Here is a 20,626-nt window from a genome sequence, read left to right on the forward strand (position 1 = left end):
CATATATATATATTTTAAGTAGAGTCCTAAGTATTATAAAGGAGAAATAAAATGAACATAATTTAGTACAAAATAATATGTATGTTAATGGTAAATGTCCTGGTACAAACGACTATTTGATCATTCAGTCAATATGCATGAAAATATAACTGATTTATAAAGATAACAAAAACTAGGAATCAAGAAACCTGAGTTCCAGTACCAGCTTTGCCAGTAAGAAGCCTAAAATCACTTCTAAATTTTTAAAAAATTCTTTAAAGTCACTTCACCTATCTGGCTCTGAGTTCCAGCCTAGGTGAAGAGAGCAGGCAAGGCTGGCACAGTCCCTTGGTGGTGATCAAGCAGGTGGAACTCTAACCTTACTTCAACCAGAAAGGCAGCTCAGCTAGGATTTGTTTATATATTGCAGCTAGCATTTGTTTATAGAAGGCTTCCCTGTTACTTCTTATATGATAAAAGGGGCTGTGACAGTTTTTTATAAAAGTAAAGATGCAATTAGGATACAACTCAGCAATTGCACTCTTGGACATTTATCCCAGAGAAATGAAAACTTAAGTTCACACAACTGTTCATACTTGCTTTATTTGTAACAGTCCAAAACTGGAAACAATCCAAATCTTTCAACAGGTAGGTGAATGGTTAAACAAACTATGGTTCATCCATCTCACAGAATTCTACTCAGCAATAAAAAGGAACAAACTACTGATACATGCAACGTTTGGATGAATCTTCAGGGAATTATGCCAAGTGAAAAAAGTCAATCTCAACAGGTTACATAGTGAATGATTCCATTTATACAGAGACCCAAGTAGGGAGTGAAAGGTAGAAGGTGGGTGATAGAAGTAGGCGTGGTTATAAACATGCAACACAAGGGATCCTTGTGGTGCTGGAAATGTTCAGTATTTTGACTGCGGTGGAGGGGTGGTGGAGGATATAGCTCAGTGGTAGAGCACATGCTTAGCGTCACGATGTCCTGGGTTCAATTCCCAGTACCTCCTCTAAAAGTAAAGAAATAAGTCTAAAAAAACCCACACAAGTGATAAAATTGTGTAGAATTTATTACACACACATGTACAAGTGAAACTGGAGAAATGTGAATAATGTTAGTAGATTGTATAAATGTCAATATCCTGGTTATGATAATATACTATAATTCTACAGATGTTACCACTGGAGGAAACCCTGTCAAGTATATAAAGAATCCCTCTGTATTATTTTTTACAACTGCATATGAATCTACAATTACCTCAGTTAAAAAATAATGTTTGAAAAACTAAATTTATGTGCCCAGAGGCTCCCTAAAGCTAGAGCGTAGACATTTGACAGTCCCCCGTTCTTTTCAAACTGTCAGTAATATTGAATTAACGGGGTTCCTCCAATTGTAGCAATCCAATACTTTCCTAAAATACAATAAAAAGAATTAATAGAAAAATAAAGACAAAATACAAAATACAAACCCACATTTTCCTATTATGAACTTTTGATTTCTGTAAGCTATCACAGTGGGTATGGCAATCGGCACTCGGATCACACTTTTGAGTAGTGATGCATTAAGACAACTAAGCCTACTCATGAATTAATACCATAACAGTTCTATCTCCTGAAAATTCAACATAGACATCATCTGATGAAAGAGATACCCACATTCTTGAAAAAGGTCTTAAAGTAATTATATGGGGGAAAAAAAGCCTCCTATCTATTCATGAAAAAGCCCATCAGAGCCAAAAACAAACAAAACACTTCAGGAATCAATTTCTTTATAAAAGACAACAAATAAGAGTTAATTATGCTTTAGATACCTGACAGATTAACTGAGAAATCATTATTTAAAATTTAGATGCTGCAAAATAGCTGAGATTCAAGTAAGGCAACTCAAGGTGTTCTGTGAAACTTTTTGTGGGAGACTAGTCTCGACTGGGTTCCAGAACAGGAGTGTTCTAAATATGAAACTGTCTCATTTCGGACACTCTAATTCTACTTCTATCTTCCTTCTTAATTTAGGTTCAAGTGTAGATATTATAGACAGTATTTTTAGCTCAAACAAATAATAATAGGAGAGACACTGCTTTAGGAAAGATCTTTGGTGTTCTCTTTACTTGCTGCAAGTAATAAATCCTTCTCCCAAGAGAAACAAATAAATAAATAATACAGGTTAAGAAAAAAATATGAAAAGTTAAACCTAAGATTAATTCCCAAGTGTCATACTCCGTTTAAAATAAAACTCTTGCCAGTGATACCAACGAACAGCTCACTCTCTGCCTCACTCTTCCAATACTCTAAGAAATTTATAAATACATAGCAAAGTGTTCACAATCAAGTGATACACAGAACACCAAGGGCATATATTATGTGATTAATAACCTTAATATTTAGCAAAATACATTGGTGAAACAGAAAAAGGAAAAATTTTTTCAACAATGAAAAAGGAAGTACAGATACATACAGTATGGATGAACCTTGAAAACATTCTGCTAAATAAAAGAAGCCATTCAAAAAGACTGCATATCATATGATTCCATTTATATGACATGTCCAGAATAGGCAAATCTACACAGACACAAAGTAGATTAGTCATTGCATAGGGCTGGGAGCAGGGATGGGACTGGAAAATGAGTTTCTTTTTGAAGTGATGAAATTTTTCTAAAATAGATTTTGGTAGGTTTGCACTACTCCAAATGTACCAAAAAAATAAAAATCCACTGAAATGTGCACTTTTTAAATTTTTTTATTTGGCGGGAAGGGGGGATTAGGTTGGTTGGTTGGTTGGTTGGTTGGTTTTAATGGAGGTACTGGGTATTGAACCCAGGACCTCATTCATGCTAAGCATGAATTCTACCAATGAGCTACACCCTCCTTCCTGAAATGTACATTTTAAATGGATGAACTGTCTTTAAATGGATAAATTGTATGATATGTGAATATATATCAATAAATTTGTTGCCAAAATATGGGGGAGAGGGAAGGAAACAGCAATAGATTCCAAAGACAGTAGGCAATAAATGCTTACTAAATATATAACAAAAAATAAGAAATAAAGTGAAAGGATTAAATGCTTATATAGAAAAAGTACAGAATTTTTCCACATGTACCTTGTATCTGAGATGTAAAAGCAAAATTGAATCAAGTCTACAGAGTACAGAAATGGATGAAGGAAGAAATTATTGGTCTCAGAGTATCTTACGCAAATCCACCAAAGAGCTATGCATATCGTATCTATAGGTCAGGGCCACCTATCACTCATGGTACAATATGCATCATTTTCCCTTTCCCTACATAATTCCACCTCTGCTAATTATTTATGTAATTTAAAAGAAGAGACTATAATACTTACACAATAGTGAGTGGAAGAATAGCATATATACCTGTATATATTTGAAAAAGCAAAAAGCTCCCTGAAGGGCATATGAGAAATTGCTAGCTTTGGTTGCCTACAGGGAAAAGAACTACATGGCTGGAGGAAGTCTTCATTCAGTACTTTCAAATTCTGAAGTAGTATTTATCATGTAACAAAAAAAAGTTAAATTCAAAAAATATCCTTCAATAGGTCTGACGGCCCTCCAGCTTGACACAGATCCATCAAGCAACTACTTTATATCCAGTTAAAAAACCTGCCTAAAACCGTGTGATGGCACTGGCATCTATTCTCCTGTCTCCATCTTCTCACCAAAGAGAGTGAAACTCTATATCAGTGGAAACACAGAACACTGGCAATACTCATCCTGAACAGTAAAAAGAGACCCAAGAGACCCAGTTTCCTAGTCTAGCAACTAAGCGGTACCTAAGTCTCCTCTTACATTCTGAGACTTTATGAGATAATTAAATGACAATTATTCTATTTCTTCAACCACATTTGTGTCTCTAGGCTTTCCCTATTCATATTAGCCCCTTACCAATTTGATTCGATTTCAAATAATCTCTTTAAGGAAAAAGTCTGTGTAGCACATATCTGAAGACATAACAGGTTTTTGAAAAATATACGTTAAATTGAAAAGTGATAACTGACCTGGTAAACTTCAATCATATGTAAAAGAGATACTTAGGGAAAATGGAAAATGATCCCATTTGAAATAAATTATGAAAAGGTATGTATGAAAAGGTACAGAGAAAGGTATGCAGGCTGAGTGTAACAGTAATTATCTCTGAAGAGGGCAATGGGAAAGGGAGAACAGCGGTTGTGAATAGAAAGATCTGAAAGGGGACTTTCACTTTCTGTTGTATTTTCCTTCTTTATCTGAATTTTACAACTAGCATATGGTTACTGAATAACTAGGGATATCTCAGGAAAGGTGAAAATGTACCTAAAAGCTAATTCCCATTAACTTTTAAAAAAAATAAAACCTGAAAATAACAGGAGTGTTACATTTTTCTAAAAGAAAAGCAGTCTTTTTCCTAACAGAATTAGTCAAAATTTGAACCTCTTACATACTACATACACATATGTACATACACATAGCCCTTTTAAACAAAATTAAGAAAGTTTTCCTGTTCCTTCTGCTTCTAGTGCTCCTAGAAACCCAGTAATTCCCAAAATGTTCAATATCTCTCAAATGCAAATTTCCTGTTCTCACCCACTGTCATAGTTAAGCATCCTGCCCTGCTCTTCTAGACTATGAATTTTAATATCTCCCCTCCCTGTCTCCCTATCTTTGGGGAACCCTTCCAAGTTTGTCCTCAGATCACAGAAGTATATTTTATAATTCTACTCCAAGGATCTTGGGTTACTTGCACAAAGGCAATCAAGAGGACAGCTGAGCAATCTCTGAATAATGTGATGATCAGAGGCAACCAGATTAATATTCTTGATAGCAGCCTTTCCCCCAGAGGGACAGCAACAAGCCATCAACGACACCATGCAAGATTTCCAAGTCATCAGGCAATGTACTAAAGGCTGAATTTAGTTTTAAAAAAGGTAGATTAAGGTGACAGCATATAACATAGAAAAGAATACACAAAAGTAGAGCCAATGTAAGCTGAAAATGGTCTGTTTATAGCAAAGCAAGAGTCTGTATAGTCAAATGGAGTTTCAATTCCAGCTCCACCACTCACAAATTTTGTGACCTTGGGTAAAGAATCCATCTTTTAAAAACCAAGTTTACTGATATGTAAACTGGAAATGACACTACCAGAGACTTTTTAAAGGAATAAGAGATAAAATGCATTCAAAGGATTTAGCAAAATGCCTGGTATATTATAAGCATTTCATAAACTTTGGCTATCATATACCTAACACAGGATCATACACAAAGTGTGCACTCAACAAATACTACTTCACATTCATTGTTAAAGTCCCTGCTCAAAATCACATAGTGACAGGTAAGTTGGAAAGCTAAGATCACTCATTTTTGTTTTGTTTTGTTTCTGATGCTAAGCCCAGAGCTATTTTTACAATATAAAAACTTCCAGTAGTGAGAAGGTGATGGAGGCTTAGATTTCAATCAAAAATGAATGTATGTGAATAGAGACCTCTGTCTTACCTACCTATGCGTTAACTGTACAAGTATAATACTTATCAGTGTAGAAGACAGAACAATACAATTTTCTTAGGTTTTAATGATACTTAAACTAAACATTATAGAGTCCACTGTGTTTAATTTTGCAATACCTTATAATTATGTAATAGTGTCATTTTAAATAATCTGGGTTTCTCTTAAAAGTAAAGTATTTCACCATGTAAACATCAAAATTGCTACTTTTTAAGATTTTGAGATTACATTTTAAGGCAAACATTTTCCATTACTGACACTGTCAAGGATATATGAAGACTTCAAAAGGATTGGGCTTCTTAAAAATATTTTCCTTTACTGAAATCAGATCCCAACCTAACTAGATGTATGCAGTCAGTGTAAATCTTCTCTTAAGTTATTGTAATAGTTTATTTTCAAAATGGATAGTACTTCAGTGGCTTTAGATCTCCACACACACACAGTAATGAAGAAATAATGCTGTAACTTTGAAACTACACAGTCCTCAACTAAAGAAACCATTGCTTATAAATAAATTCAAAAGTAGTGGTTAGCTCAAAATTATTATGGAACTTACAAGATAGGATTTTCTTATTCTAAGTGTTTTCTTTTTATTTTGTAAAATAATACATAGTTTGGGAAGTATTGTTAAAGGAGAACTAGTTAACTAAAATAACATTTGCAAGTCACTGAGTTAGCAAGTCACTCAGTGAAAATTATCATTAGAAAAATTTCAGACTACTAAGAGGGAAAAGCGACCCACTTGCCCCAAATAAGTCCGCTCACAGCTTGTCTACAGAAGAGGCACACTCGTTAAGAGCCCAACTCTCAGCTGAAAAGAAGATGGTCACAAATCCCCACTTGCAGAATCAGATGCACTGTCATAATGGCTTAATGGCGCCACAACCAGAAACCTGCCTGAAACCAGTTACCTAGGCTCCAAAGGTACACAGAAAACCGCTACTGCGGCCTATGTATCTCCTTCTGTCTGAGTACTACTAATGGTAGATGTAATATTAATGCTCACATTTCTTTCTCATATTAATATGAAAAAAAAGACCAAATGGTATAAATGCTTCTCTATTCTTTTTTTTTTGGTATTTTTTTGTTCTATTCATTTTTTTAAGTTAAAGGATTAAAAACTGTAGTTTACTGGTTCACTTATTCAACAGTAAATTTATGTCTACCTTCCTTTATTCCCAATGCTTTAGGATCAAGCTTAGCAAACATGTTTTAATATACCACCCAAACAAATTACCTGAGCAGAAGAGGGAACAAATACTTTGTGTTTTCTTATTTGAAAACTGTAACGATGATCTACACAAGCTGACTAGAACCTCTAACTATGCGAGGTCATACACACATTAAGCATTTTCGTTACTTGCATATATATGACAAACCACAAAACCACAGTCTAATTGTAACACCAAGGGAAAAGGAAAAGCTTATCTTACATCCAAAACAAAGGCATACTATACCATGTAAATAATTCATTGTTTAACTCTTAACTCTTATCCATATAACCGGACTATATACATAGAAACTTGTTCAGGAGTAGTGAGTGAAAGACAGTTAATGGTTAAATGACTGGAAAATTGCTTCCTTTTGATATCATTAGTACCTTCATTACAAGTTTGTTATGAACCTAAAATGAATAATATGGAAAAAATGCTTAGCATAACCTGACATACAGGTGAGCATTCAATAATGTTATCTATGGTCATAGTCTAATTCTATATAGTAAGTCTCAGAGAGGAGTTTTTCTAATATGCTATATTGACAGCCATAGCTTTAATTGACTTTATATACATTCTTTGTATAAATTTATATATTTTTATGTAAAGCAGGTAACAATACACAGAATACATATAGTTAAAGAAATCATTGGTTAAAAAATAACTGCCTAGGGCTCTAGGAGAAGATAATGAATTCTTCACAAGTTAAAGGTAAAAAGTATTTATTGCGGGTTGGTATGGCATATACAGTTCTCTATCTCACACACACACACACAGAGTAGACACTCCCTGTAGGCAGAATAAAAACCTGAAACACAGAAGCCTCTCAGTTAGTTACAAAACAGCTTAATAATTTAATAATGGAATGGTGAGTGAAGTACATCAAAAGTTAAAACTAATGATTTCCAATGAAAATGTGAAATTTCCACAACCAACAAAAGATCAAAAATGAAATAATTATAATTGATTACAACGTTGTCCAAAACCAACAACTGTCTTCTCCTACGGATGTTTCCTTAGGCTCACAGTGCAAAAAAACACGTTAAGAGAATTCCAGCTGGTTCTCCCCAGGACATGCCTCCAGTAATTAACTGTAATGAATTTTAATTAGAGGAATGATGTCCACATAACTGATAAATATGGAACCTAACTTATGAAAATATACAACTGCAGAGATAAGTTCTAGATAAATCTTTGTTCAGTAACATAAAGGTAGCAATTTGTAATGATTTATAAAGTTAGAGGAAAACATCCATTTTAATAATGTCTAAATATAAGACCTACACCAAATCAGCAGTTCAAGAATAAGCAATTTTAAATGACCATACTTCAACTATTTAATAGAAATTAACTACTGTGTAACTAACCTACATGTAAGTAACTTGCTGGAGACAGTAATTAATGGCCTGGCTACAAAAACTGAGCACCTCTATTTCAAATAGCAGGTCTTCAGTTTAATTCCTGTGAAAATGGTCAACAGTTTAAATGATTAAATAAATATTAAAGAGAATTTCAAATTGCAGTAAACTTATAATTCTGACAATCTGAAATACTCACTTAAATCACAAAAGCTCAATCATTTAAGATAGTAAATTACAAATGTCTCAAAAGGGAGTTTGACCTCTTGTTGACAGTCACTTCAAATTTCTTCCAGTGGCTCAGCAGGTAAAGAATTCATGGAATCCAGGTCTTCAAGGTCTAGTAAGCACTGTGGTTAAACCACCCAGTCAACACCAAGTTACGTGGAGCAATGCCTGTAAATTATATAACTCCTCTGACCCCTCCCATATTTTCTTTACTTCCCAACTGCCATTACCTCTAAATAGTAGAAGAAGATAGATATGAAATTGGTAAGTATTATAAATTAATTATTAGAAATGCAAGGGAAAACTATGATCAGGAATGTGGTTAAACTGAAGTTTAAATAAAGCTTCTGGATTACCCATGGATTTCTTTTAATCCACATAATCCTCTTCCTGAAGGCATGGATAATCAGGATCGCATTTCCATCGAAGGCAAATGAGCATTTGCCTGGTGGTCTCCCAAGGAGCCAAAGCAGCAGGAGATAAACTACAGGGCCAGGGATGTGGCAGTCCCTTCCGGGTCTGCAGCAGCGGATTGTGAGCCACTGACCTGTGCTGTAGCCAATACCACAACACAAGGGACTGCCAGATTAATGTTCTTTATTTCAGCAGTAAATACTCCCAAAGGGTCAACTGATAATAACTTCAGGTGATCTATTTTAAATATTCGAGGAAATAAGGAAATAAAACATTCTTGGTGAAGAGGTGGGGGAAAGATAGGTAGATCCTGGAGCCAGGACTCAGAGGAAGGATTTGTACATTTTTTGAGGAAACGAGTGAATTTCTAAATTATTGACAGCTTTAGGCTGGAAACAAGCTGACTGAATAATGGAAAGCTACTTGTGCAATACAACTTAGCTATACAGGTAAACATCCTCCCTTCAATCCCTAAGAAAGTTGAAGACCTTAACACAACTAAGTCTGGAATAAAATGGATAGGCTAGAACAAAGTGACAATGCTAGAGAGAAAGCAAGGAGAAAAGCTGAGACTTCATAACACAATCATAACAAAATTAATCTCCAGCTTATCCTAGTTTACCTTGCGACTGCCGTAAATACGAATTCTGGGTTTATCAAAGGATGAGAAGGTATATGATGATTTCATCATAGACTTATCCCTCAGATTTCTCTGGTAAATAGTCCCTATTGTAACTTGAAATTATGGGATTTGCCTCACTTGACAGGTTCCAGAAGTTACACAATAATTTTTAATTGAAAATCTTTTAAAACATTTCTCTGGGGGAAGGGAAAGAGCTCAGTGGTAGAACACATCCCCAGCAACTCCATTAAAAAAAAAAAAGAGCCTACTGTTTAAGAGGCACAAGGGACATAGAGAGGAAGCATGTCCTACAGGGACCCTTAGTAACCACAGGTGGACAGAGTGCCACAGCTGGGGTGTAGTCAAGAAAAAACAACAACAGTAACAATTGTAATAAACTTAAAAAAAATTTTCTCCATCTAGAAGGTTTACTACTTTATTGCATGTAAATCCATTATGTTGAAGATTGGAATTCGTTCACTTTTATTTCTGAAAGAAATCCAACAATTAGGTTGGTCAATTATCCACTTATTCCAAGTTTTAATACATTCTATCCATGAGAAATTTTCTCTTTAAAAAACAAGTCCAAGTGTTAAAAATGAAGGGGAGCTTCAGCAAGTGGTGTTGGGAAACCTGGACAGCAGCATGTAAATCAATGAAGTTAGAACACTCCCTCATACCATACACAAAAATAAACTCAAAATGGCTTAAAGACTTAAATACAAGACAAGACACTAAACCTCCTAGAAGAAAACATAGGCAAAACATTCTCTGACATAAATCTTAGCAATGTTCTCCTATGGCAGTCTACCCAGGCAATAGAAATAAAGGCAAAAATAAACAAATGGGACCTAATTAAATTTGTAAGCTCTTACACAGCAAAGGAAACCATAAGCAAAACAAAATGACAATCTATGAAACAGAAGAGATATTTACAAATGATGCAAATGACAAAGGTTTAATTTCCAGATATATAAACAGCTCATATCACTTATTAACAAAAAACCCCAACAATCCAATCCAAAACTGGGTAGAAGAACTAAACAAGCAATTCTCCAATAAAGACATATAAATGGCCAATAGGCACATGAAAAAATGCTCAATATCGCTAATTATCAGAGAAATGCGAATGAAAACTACAATGAGGTATCACCTCATACCAGTCAGAATGGCTATTATTCAAAAGTACACAAATGATAAGTGCTGGAGAGGGTGTGGAGAAAAGGGAACCCTTCTACACTGTTGGTGGGAATGTAGTTTGGTGCAGCCATTATGGAAAACAGTACGGAGATTCCTCAAAAAACTAAAAACAGACTTACCCTATGATCTAGCAATCCCCCTCCTGGGCATATCTGGAGGGAACTCTAATTTAAAAAGATACATGCACCCCAATGTTCATAGCAGCACTATATACAATAGCCAAGACATGGAAGCAACCTAAATGTCCATTGACAAATGACTGGATAAAGAAATTGTGGTATATTTATATAATGGAATACTACTCAGCCATTAAAAAGAATAACATAATTCCATTTGCAGCAACATGGACGGATCTGGAGATCATCATTCTAAGTGAAATAAGCCAGAAAGAGAGAAAAATACCATATACCACGCAGATGTGGAATCTGAAAATAAAAAAAGAAAGAAAGAAAAGAAAAAAGAAGACACTAATGAACTTATCTACAAAACAGAAACAGAATCGCGGACATAGTAAATCTTATGGTTACCAAGGGAAAGGGGGGTGGGAAGGGACAAATATGTGAGATTGAGATTTGCAAATGATAACCACTATATATAAAAATAGATTAAAAAACAAATTTCTTCTGTATAGCACAGGGAACTATATTCAATATCTTATAACAACCTTTAATAAAAAAGAATATGAAAACGAATATATGTATATATATGCATGACTGGGACATTATGCTATATACCAGAAATTGACACATTATAACTGACTATACTTCAATTTAAAAAAAGGCTAATTGCTTCCCCCCAAAAAATAAAATAAAATAATGGAAAAAATGAAGGAGAGGTTGACTGCAAAGGGATAACATGAGGGAATTCTTTGGGGTGTTGGGTATTCTGTATACTGTTGGTGGTGGTGGTAGTTACAAGAATCTATGCATGTGTTAAAACTCATAAGAATATACATGAAAAAGTTTCTTTTTTTGAATTTTAAAAATACAATGTCACTCCCCTTTTAAGAAATGCCTTTTCATTACAAAAAAAAAAGTCTACTGACTCAGAAAAAGAAAGATCTAAATGAGAGATATGCAATCTGCATTATCAGAGCAACCGGTAGGTAACACACTATACACACCCAACCGTACATCCAATCCCTTTCATTTTTCCCGTCAATTAGAAGCTTGTCACTCAGAATTATTTAACCTGGAGATGATAACATAAAGGCTACCATGGAATATATGAGACAACAACAACTAAAAACAGAAGTGCACCAGTTTAGAGCCATTCTACAGAGTAAAGTGGGACCCAATGGCTGGAAAATCCAGAAAGTCAGACTTAGATTATGATAAAGAAGAAAGGTCTTGTCAAGAAAGGATAGCTTCCTCTTACACAAGGTGTTCCAGCAGACATGGGACTACCAAGGGCGCATAGGTACTCCTCAGAAAAACAGCACATATAAATCAGGGAATGGAAACGGGGCAGAGGGAAAATAATCCAAGTGTCAAAATTTGGAAAGGGGTACAAGAAGTAAGAAGGAGCGAGAAGGGAAATTGCCCCATACAAGCCTGAAATCTATGGTATTCTCCCTTATCTTCCTTTTCTTCTCTTCTACTAAATGTTCAGTGAGTAGTAGTATTCTTCTAGTCTAGGTTTTCCTTCTCCAGTATTTCTTCCTATTACCTACTTTGATGATGAAATACTACAGTGATTTTTCCATACCCTCTTTGTTCACAAATCTGCTAGATAGTCTTCAATGCTACAGAGACTTGGTCTCAGGCAAAGGGAAAAGCCTAAATTATTCGCCTCTTTCCACAATAACAAAGCTTGCAAGAAAGCAGTTAATAGAAGCCAAATGATAGGGATATAGCCCCAAGATATGGTAAGATATGATAACTGAATCAAATGGTTCAGAAGATACATACGTAAATGCACATAAGCAAGAGGAAGAGATGGGGGGGTATATTCAGATTCAGAAAAAATAGTGTAATTGAAATAAAAACACCTGCTCTCTGTCAAAATTCCAACTGCTACTCTGTAGGATTTTCATATGCAATACTTGATTAAACTGTCACATTCTAGAACCAGCTTCCTCCAGTCAAGACCAAAATTTAATGCCTCTAAAGAACAAAACAAGCCTGGAACGCTCATTTGGTTCCTTACTCACAAAAATACTAATGATCCAGTACACAATGGACAAAATCCATATTTTTGTTATCAAAGGCTTAATGTCTAAGTGTGTAACATTTTCAGGAGGTATAGTACCTTAACGAAGACTGAGAGAGTAAGGATACTTAATAGAATAACTCTAGGCCCTGTGACTACTTTCTCATTAGCACAAATCTGGGACCAAAAAAAGAACCAAATGTGTTCAGTACATATTACACTTGGAATCAGAAGATTTCATAACCTATTTCATTCACACATGTGTTCATTCAGCACTAGTTAAATGTCCAGACATCGTTCTAGTTACTGAGAATACCCCAAGGAAGACAGGTTCCTGACATCAAAGAGCTTATAGTATGCTGGAGGGAAAAGACCATAAACAAGTGAACAAGAAAAATAAACAAGATAATTAGCTGATAATGCAGGTACAGAGTTTGGATTTATTTCTTAGTGTGACAAGAAGCCACTGGAGCCAGGAAAGTAAGTGAAGATCACTCTGACTGCTGTTTGAAAACGGACTGCAGGAGCGCAAGACCAAAGGCAAGGAGACCAGTTAGGAAGCTACTACCCAGGAAGAACTGGCGTGGGGGCAATAAAAACAAAGTGGAGTAAATATATTCGGGATATATTTTGGAGACAAAATCAACAGGGTTTGCTGAAGTACTGGTTGTGTGTGGGGGTGGGAGAGCAGTGAGGCAAAGGGATGAATTAAGGACGACCACCAGATTTTTCACTTTGTGGAAGAGAGGGCAGAGGAGTGCTCTTATGAAATGGAGACTGCTGGGGAAGGAACAGTCTATGAAGAATGGAAATCAAGAGCTCTACTTTGAACATGTTAAGTTTAAGACAGACAAAGAATGATGATATGCAGGCAGGTAGAAGAAATTTGAAGTTCAGGACTGGAGATAAAAATCTGAGCATCAACAACACAGATAGTATTTAAACCACAGCGAAAGATGAGATCACCAAGAGAGAGTACAGGTAGGAAAAAGTAGAGGTACAGGCTTGGAAGCCCTGAAGCATTAGGATGTTTTGAACTCAGGAAGAGAAGAAAAAGTCAACAAAAGAGATAAAGAGAGTGAAGAGAAGGAAAACCATAAAAGCATAGCACCTGGAAGGTTCCTTTATATAATGTGATTCTCTAATCCATCACCACCCTCGGACACACACTCTCAAATTCTATAGATAAAAAAGGTGAGGCCCAGGAAAACTGGGTGACATTCCCAAAGTCCCAGCTATTTGAGACCCGAGACCAGGCCTAAGATCTAACTCTTTTTAAACGCTTTTTATTATTTTTATTTTTTATTAGATTTGTGGGGGGTGATTAGGCTTATTTGTTTATTGATTGATTGATAGAGGAGGTACCAGGGATAGAACCCAGGACCTTGTGCATGCTAAGCCAGCACCACCACTTGAGCTATACCCTCCCCTCCCTCAGATGTGAATTCTGACCCCTAGCCTTTTCACTGTGGCTAGCAGTGCTTCAACTGCTGGGTTCGCCAGTTTAAAGCTAGGTAACAGGGAAGATCCTAATTTAGGAAGAACACAATTAAACTACAAGGAATAACATAATTTAGACTACAAGGTTAATTGTTAATTTTTTCTTTGCATTTTGTTTACATTCACAATGCAAGTTGGATCAAAAGCCTTTATGGATGAGTCTCTAAGAAAAGCACCAAATAAAGGCAAGAGGTGCAAAATGGCAGCAAATCAAAAACCAACTCAATTTTCTCTACTTCTGAAAAACACCCTGATGGAAGAAGACCCTCATCAGAATGTGAATCAGAGGGTGTATAACAAATCTTTGGGGGTTTAGTCATTTTTGCTTTAGCGAATACAATTCCAGTTTAAAGCTTAAGATTCTTACTTTGTTCCACACTTGCCTTCTGAAACTGGGTTAAGATCTTTATCCTGACCACCCTCTCCTCTGCTACATTATCATGTTCTGCTTTTACCATATGCATGTTCTGCTTTTACCATGAAAATCTTACAGCATAGCCGAAAAATCCCCCAAATGATTAATGAACTGCTGAGAATTCTGACTCGTTGGAGATGATTTTATTAGGAATCATATTTCTAAACATCCATTCAGTGCTTCAAAATAAGTACTCTTCTAATTTAATTATGATGACTTCACCATACAGTAACACTGCCCACAATGATGTTTACAAAAGCACTTGTCACTCCCTTCGGATGTAGCAATGCAGAAAAAGGAGTCTGTTTCCATATTCTTCTGTGTTTATACTCTGTAACAAGTGACAGAGTTTAAGTGTCACTTAAGATTATTTCAACAGCAAAGCACTTCAAAAGTTTGTGTGTCCCACCATCTTCCATCCTAAGCGAATCCTAAATTCGCTCAGTTTTATTTCAACAGCAATTCCCACTCGGTACCTGAGACATGTACTCAAGGCAGCCTTTGCGAAAAAAGAGACTCCAGGATTCAAGGATGAGACTATAGGATTCTACTTCAGCCACTGTAATATAACAAGCTCCAACATTAAGCACCTCTAGGGGAGGTTATTGCAACATCAAAGCACTTCGGAAACAAATGTGCCCCCCAAAAGTACAGCCGTAGACGGTAATCAGCAATAGCTAGCAAGGAAGACGCTGCAGCAGTTACTCCTAACAGCCTACCATTTACCGAGCATTCGCTATTCGGTCATGCACATCATCCGGTCCTAGCTTCACAACAACCCTACGATGCACGTATTATTCCCATTAACAAATCCGGACACTCTGGCCCAAGGCCCCAGGGCTGCTCAGTGGCGGCGTTGGGATTTGAAAACACGACTATACATACCCCAACAGTCCAGGATCCCCGCCCCTAAAATACACTCTGCGCAAAAAGGCACCTGAGGGTCGGGAGCTCCGCGGTTTCACCACAGACGCAGGGGGCGAGGACGCCGCCTCTCCCCAGACGCTCCTCAGTAACGCGACCCAAAGCGCCGGCAGACCCGGGCGCCCGGCCGCGTCTCTGCCGCCCGGAAGCCGAGGAGCGCCTCTCACCTTGGAGAGCCCCGGGAGGGCCGCAGGCGAGCGAGGCGCCCCCGCGGGCCGGCGGACTGGTGTCCTCGGCGCTGGCAGGAAGCGCGGCGCGGGCAGCCAAGCAGCCGGCGCCGCAGGCAGTGGCGGGCAAGAGCGCGCCGCCAGCCCGCGCGGGGGCACCTCAGCCGCCCGCCGCGACGGCGCCGCCCCTCAGCCGCGCCGCATCCGGGTCCCGTGCCGCCGCACTCACCTGCCCGGAGCTCCGCCGCCGCCGGCTCCCGGCTCCGAGTGCGCGGTCAGCAACCCAGGCCACAGCGACGGCCCAGCTGCGGCGCCCCCATCCCCGCCTCTCAGTCGCCGCCCCCCTGCCCAGCGCGGCGCTACACCAGCCCGCCGCCGACTGCCATGGCCCGCTCCGCCACTGCCGCCGCCGCCGCACCAACCGACGGAGCACGCGCGCGCCGCCGCCGTGCCCGCGTCCGCGCCCCAGCGCGCGCCCGCCTTCCAGCAGCCCTCGCCCCGCCCCGCGCGCCGCTCTGGCCAATCCCCGACCTTCGAGCCAGGTCCTGCTGGGCCCAGCAGGGCCCCGCGGGAAGAGAGGCTGAACAGCCGCCTAGTCCTCTCCGGATACTTCCCCGGCCGCGTCGTTGCTGTGCGGTAACTCTTGCTCCTCTTTGTGGCTCCCAGAGGACAAGGGATCAGGAATCCTCAGCAAGCTTCCTTCAGGAGAGACCCACCTCCTACGCCGGCCTCGTAGCTTCCTCCGAGAGACGCCTGTGTTCCTAGGTTTCCTTGCTGGATTTCTCTCCCCACTCTCCCCAGTTCTGCACTTTGAACGAGTCCTGGCTACAGCATTTTGCTTTTCCCCCTTCTCTGTCACTCCTGTTCTGGGAGTGGGGCTGCTAGGTCTGCTATTCCACAGCTGGCCTTTCTAATCCCTGCACTGGTCATAAAAGCAAAAGTCCAGCCTTCCAAGCCCAAGATTTTTCTTCTGTGTGTTCAGTCTTCTGATAACAACTAACATTTATCTGCAGAGCCTTACAGTTTACCCAGCCCTTTTCGCATACCTTATCTCCTGTTATCTTTGCACTCAACCAGGAAATTTCATGGTCCTCATTCTTAGCGGCACACTTGAATTTCTCTTATTGAAAACCAAAATTTTAACTTTTTGTAAAGTTACTATATTGTAAAGTTACTGTAACTAATTGCTACTGTAATAGCACAGGCAAATAGTTGAGTAGTCTGGGATGGAATCTTAAGTAGAACTTAATATAAAGCAAAGGTGGCATACAGGCCTGTGAGAAGAGAATAGTTTATTTGATAAATGATCCTGGTTTAATTGACTATTCATAATATCAAATCTGGAACCATATCATATTCAAAAATATGTTTCAAGAGAGTTAAAGACATAAAAATATACAGAACAAAAACTTAGAGTAAAAAATTTTTAAAGAGCAGTAATATAACTTAAAAAACAATAGAAATAGAGTGGCAGAAAACATAGCAAACTCATTGTATTTCTAACTTAAAAGAGTTTCTATAAATGGACTTTTTCAAAAACCGAATAGTTCAATGTTTTTAAAGTATAGGCAAAGTATACTCTCAGGCAATTAATGGGAAGAGAAAAGCCAAATGGTTCATTAAAAAGATACTTATTTAATTAACCGTCATGGAAAAGCAAATTAAAACAGTAATCCATTTTTCACTCATTAAATTGACAAATATTAACAAAACCAGTCAATGATACATTCAGAAACAAGCCCTGGTTCATCTCTGATGGTAGTGTAAATTGGCATAAACTCTAGGAGTAATCTGGGCATAACTATTAAAATTTTAAATACATATACCTTCCCAAAGACCAAAAAATACATAAAACCTGCCCTACAGAAAAACTGAGGAAAAGAAAATACTAGATGCAAGGATGTACACAAGGATACAGTAGTGGGTTGAATGTTGGCCCTCATAAGATATGTCCACCTGGAGCTGTGAACATAGCCTTATTTGGAAAAAGGATCTTTACAGATGTAATTAAGTTAAGAATCTTGAAATGAGATCATCCTAGATTTGGGGTGGGCCCTAAATCCAATGACAAGCATCCTTTCAAGAGAAAGGCAGAGAAAGATCTGAGATAGAGACACAAAGATAAAGGTGATGTGAAGAATGAGGCAGAGAGGGGAGTGATTCATCTACAAGCCAAAGACTGCCAAGGATTGCTGGGAGAGGGACACAGAACAGATTCTCAGAGCCTGCCAACCCCTTGATTTCAGACTTTGGGACTCCAGATCTGGGAGAGAATAAATTTCTATTGTTTGAAGCCACTCAGTTTGTGGTAATTGTTAAAGTTGCCACAGGACACTAACACAGATGCTTATTATATTATTTGTAGTATAAACTAACACAAACAAACTGGGAACAACCTGATTGTCCATAAGTAATGGAATACATGAACCAATTGTACTGCCTCCATATTATGCAATATTGTGTAATGAAAATGAGAACTATTTGTATTGATGCAGAGGGATGTCCATGATATATTGCTAAAGTGGAAAATGCAAATTGCAGGATGATAAAGAGTGGTTTAATCCTGTTAGTATATTGCTGACCATTTATGTATATATTCATGTGGGCATAGAGAAAGGGGTGGAAGAATTTATCACATTGGAAAGTTCAGAGGGCTGACAGAGGAGGGGTTAAGTGGGAGGGAGTTATCTTTTTCTTCATAGGTTTTTGATATCTTACTGTTAAAACCAGTATATGTATTATCGTATTCCTTTAATAAATATAGCAGCTTTAATGGAAAAAGCAAGTTGTGAATAGTTTTTAAATCATGATTAAAGTTGTGAATATCAAGAAAAGGTTCTAGCTGTCCAATTTTAGAAAATTCAAATGTTTTCCACAACCCCACTTCCCCATTACTCAGTTCTGAATTTTACTTCACTATATAATCTTCTGGTGTTTTACCCCTATTTTCCTTCTTTCTAAATACTTTCAAGTATTTCTCAGGCTCACAAAATTTTTATTTTCTGGAGGGAGGTTGTAGATCAGTGGTAGAGTGCATGCTTAGCACACATGAGGTCCTGGATTCAATCCCCAGTGATTCCATTAAAGAAAAGAAAAGTAAAAATTTTTATTTTCTTTTTTTACTGTTTTAGAATTTGAGTGCTTCCTTTTCATTGTGTAAGTAATAAATTACATGGTTTGAAATCCAAAATGTACAACCGAACACACAATAAGTCTTTCTCTCAGCTATGAATCTCTCCTCAGACAACCAATGTTGTCAGTTTCTTGAGAATCCTTCCAAAGTATTGTACGCAGGTATAAGCAAGCACAAGTGTATTTTCTCCATTTTTTAACATATATGGAAGTGTTTGACTCATGTTTGCTTTTTTTCGTATAATATCTATTAGGTTGTTTCATATGAGTGCTTGTAGTTTATATAGTCTTCTTAAATTGCTATATAGAATATGTACAAAAAATTGCCTACATCATAAATTTTCACAAACTGAACACACCTGTGTGGCCAGTTTCCAAATCAATCAAGAACCTGACAAATATCTCAGAACCCACTTGTGACCCCTTTCAGTCAGTGCCCTGCCCCACTAGGAGTAACCACTACCCCAGCTTCTATCTCTACAGATTCCTTTTTCCTCTTTTTGAACTTTAATTAAAGAGATTCATACAGTGTGCTCTTTTTTGTGTTTGGCTTCTTTTGCTTTATATTTCCTCTACATTGTTTTGATATTCATACACTACTGCATGTAACAGTATTTTATTCATTCTTGTGATACAGTATTTCATTCTGTATCCATTCTATTTTCTGGCTATATAATGTTCCATTGTAAGGATATACCATATTTATCAGTCCCTTATTGATGGATATTTTTAGACTATTTCCAGTCTTTTGATATACAAACAATGCTGCAGTGAACAACCTCGAATTTATATCATTTTCTGCATATGAAAATGTAACTACAGAATGTATCCCTAGAAGTAGAATTATTGGGTCAATAGGTAGAGGTATTTGTAATTTTGAAGAATATTGCCAAATTACCCTCTCTATGGGATATATCCTTTACACTCCTACCAGCAGAATATTTGAGAGCTTATTTTCTTAGAATTTTAGAGCTTGGAGCTTGAAGACTTAGAAATTACACTGTATAGCCCACTCATCTTATACAGAGAGAAATCTAAGCCCTTAAAGGTGAAAAGACTTGCACAAAGCCCTAGAACAAGTTACCCATCATCCCCAAATTCTGAAGGAGGAGGCCTGGATGCTGATCTCACATATCAGAGGGAGCCGACAAAGCCTCAAACATCCTGTCCTGCCCACAGCTATTGGCATGCTGCCTCTCTCTCCCCTCCTGTTCCCCAACTACCTTCAAAGACCAGCTTAAAAAGGCCCAGACACACACACACACACACACACACCCCCCAAGGCCACCAACCATGGGAGGAAGGGGACCGAAAGTAAAATGCAGTGGAGGACATAGGGGACTCCGAGAGGACCAGACACCACATTCTCCGGGAAAGCAAGAAATATATAAGGCTTTGAAGGAAAATTCAATAACACAATTACACACACACATGAGCACACACATACACAGACACACACAGATCATAATTCAACTATGTGATATCACACACCTGTAAAAAGAATGAGGCATTTCTATATGAACTGGCCTGGAACAATCTCCAAAATATTATTTAATGAAATAGGCAAGATGCAGAACAGTAAGGCGTGCTGCCATTTGGATACGCAGAGATTATTATCAGGAAGACAAGAAACTAACAGTGGTTGCCTAGAAGGAGAGCTAGAGGCGGGGAAACAAAGAGTGGAAGGGAGAATCAGTTTTTATGGGGATTGTCTTTTATGCCGTTTGAAATTTTTATCATGCTCACATGTTACCTATTATATAGAGATAGATACATAAATATATGTATAAAGAAAACATATAGGGAGGAGGGTATAGC

At 37.8% G+C, this 20,626-nt stretch overlaps 1 protein-coding gene across 3 annotated transcripts in view; it reads right to left on the reverse strand.

Annotated features, from left to right (window-relative positions):
• Positions 1 to 16,079, reverse strand: part of PIK3CB (phosphatidylinositol-4,5-bisphosphate 3-kinase catalytic subunit beta) — a 147,993-nt gene extending 131,914 nt beyond the window's left edge. Inside the window, exon 1 of one of the 3 annotated variants that reach the window (XM_072957733.1) lies at positions 15,906 to 16,079. The gene's annotated coding sequence lies outside the window, so the exon portion shown is untranslated. The other 2 variants (XM_031678286.2, XM_072957811.1) reach the window with 2 other exon arrangements.
• Between the last annotated feature and the right edge of the window lie 4,547 nt (positions 16,080 to 20,626).

This window comes from Vicugna pacos, chromosome 1 (genome assembly GCF_048564905.1).
Source record: "Vicugna pacos chromosome 1, VicPac4, whole genome shotgun sequence".
NCBI classification, from domain to species: Eukaryota; Metazoa; Chordata; class Mammalia; order Artiodactyla; family Camelidae; genus Vicugna; species Vicugna pacos.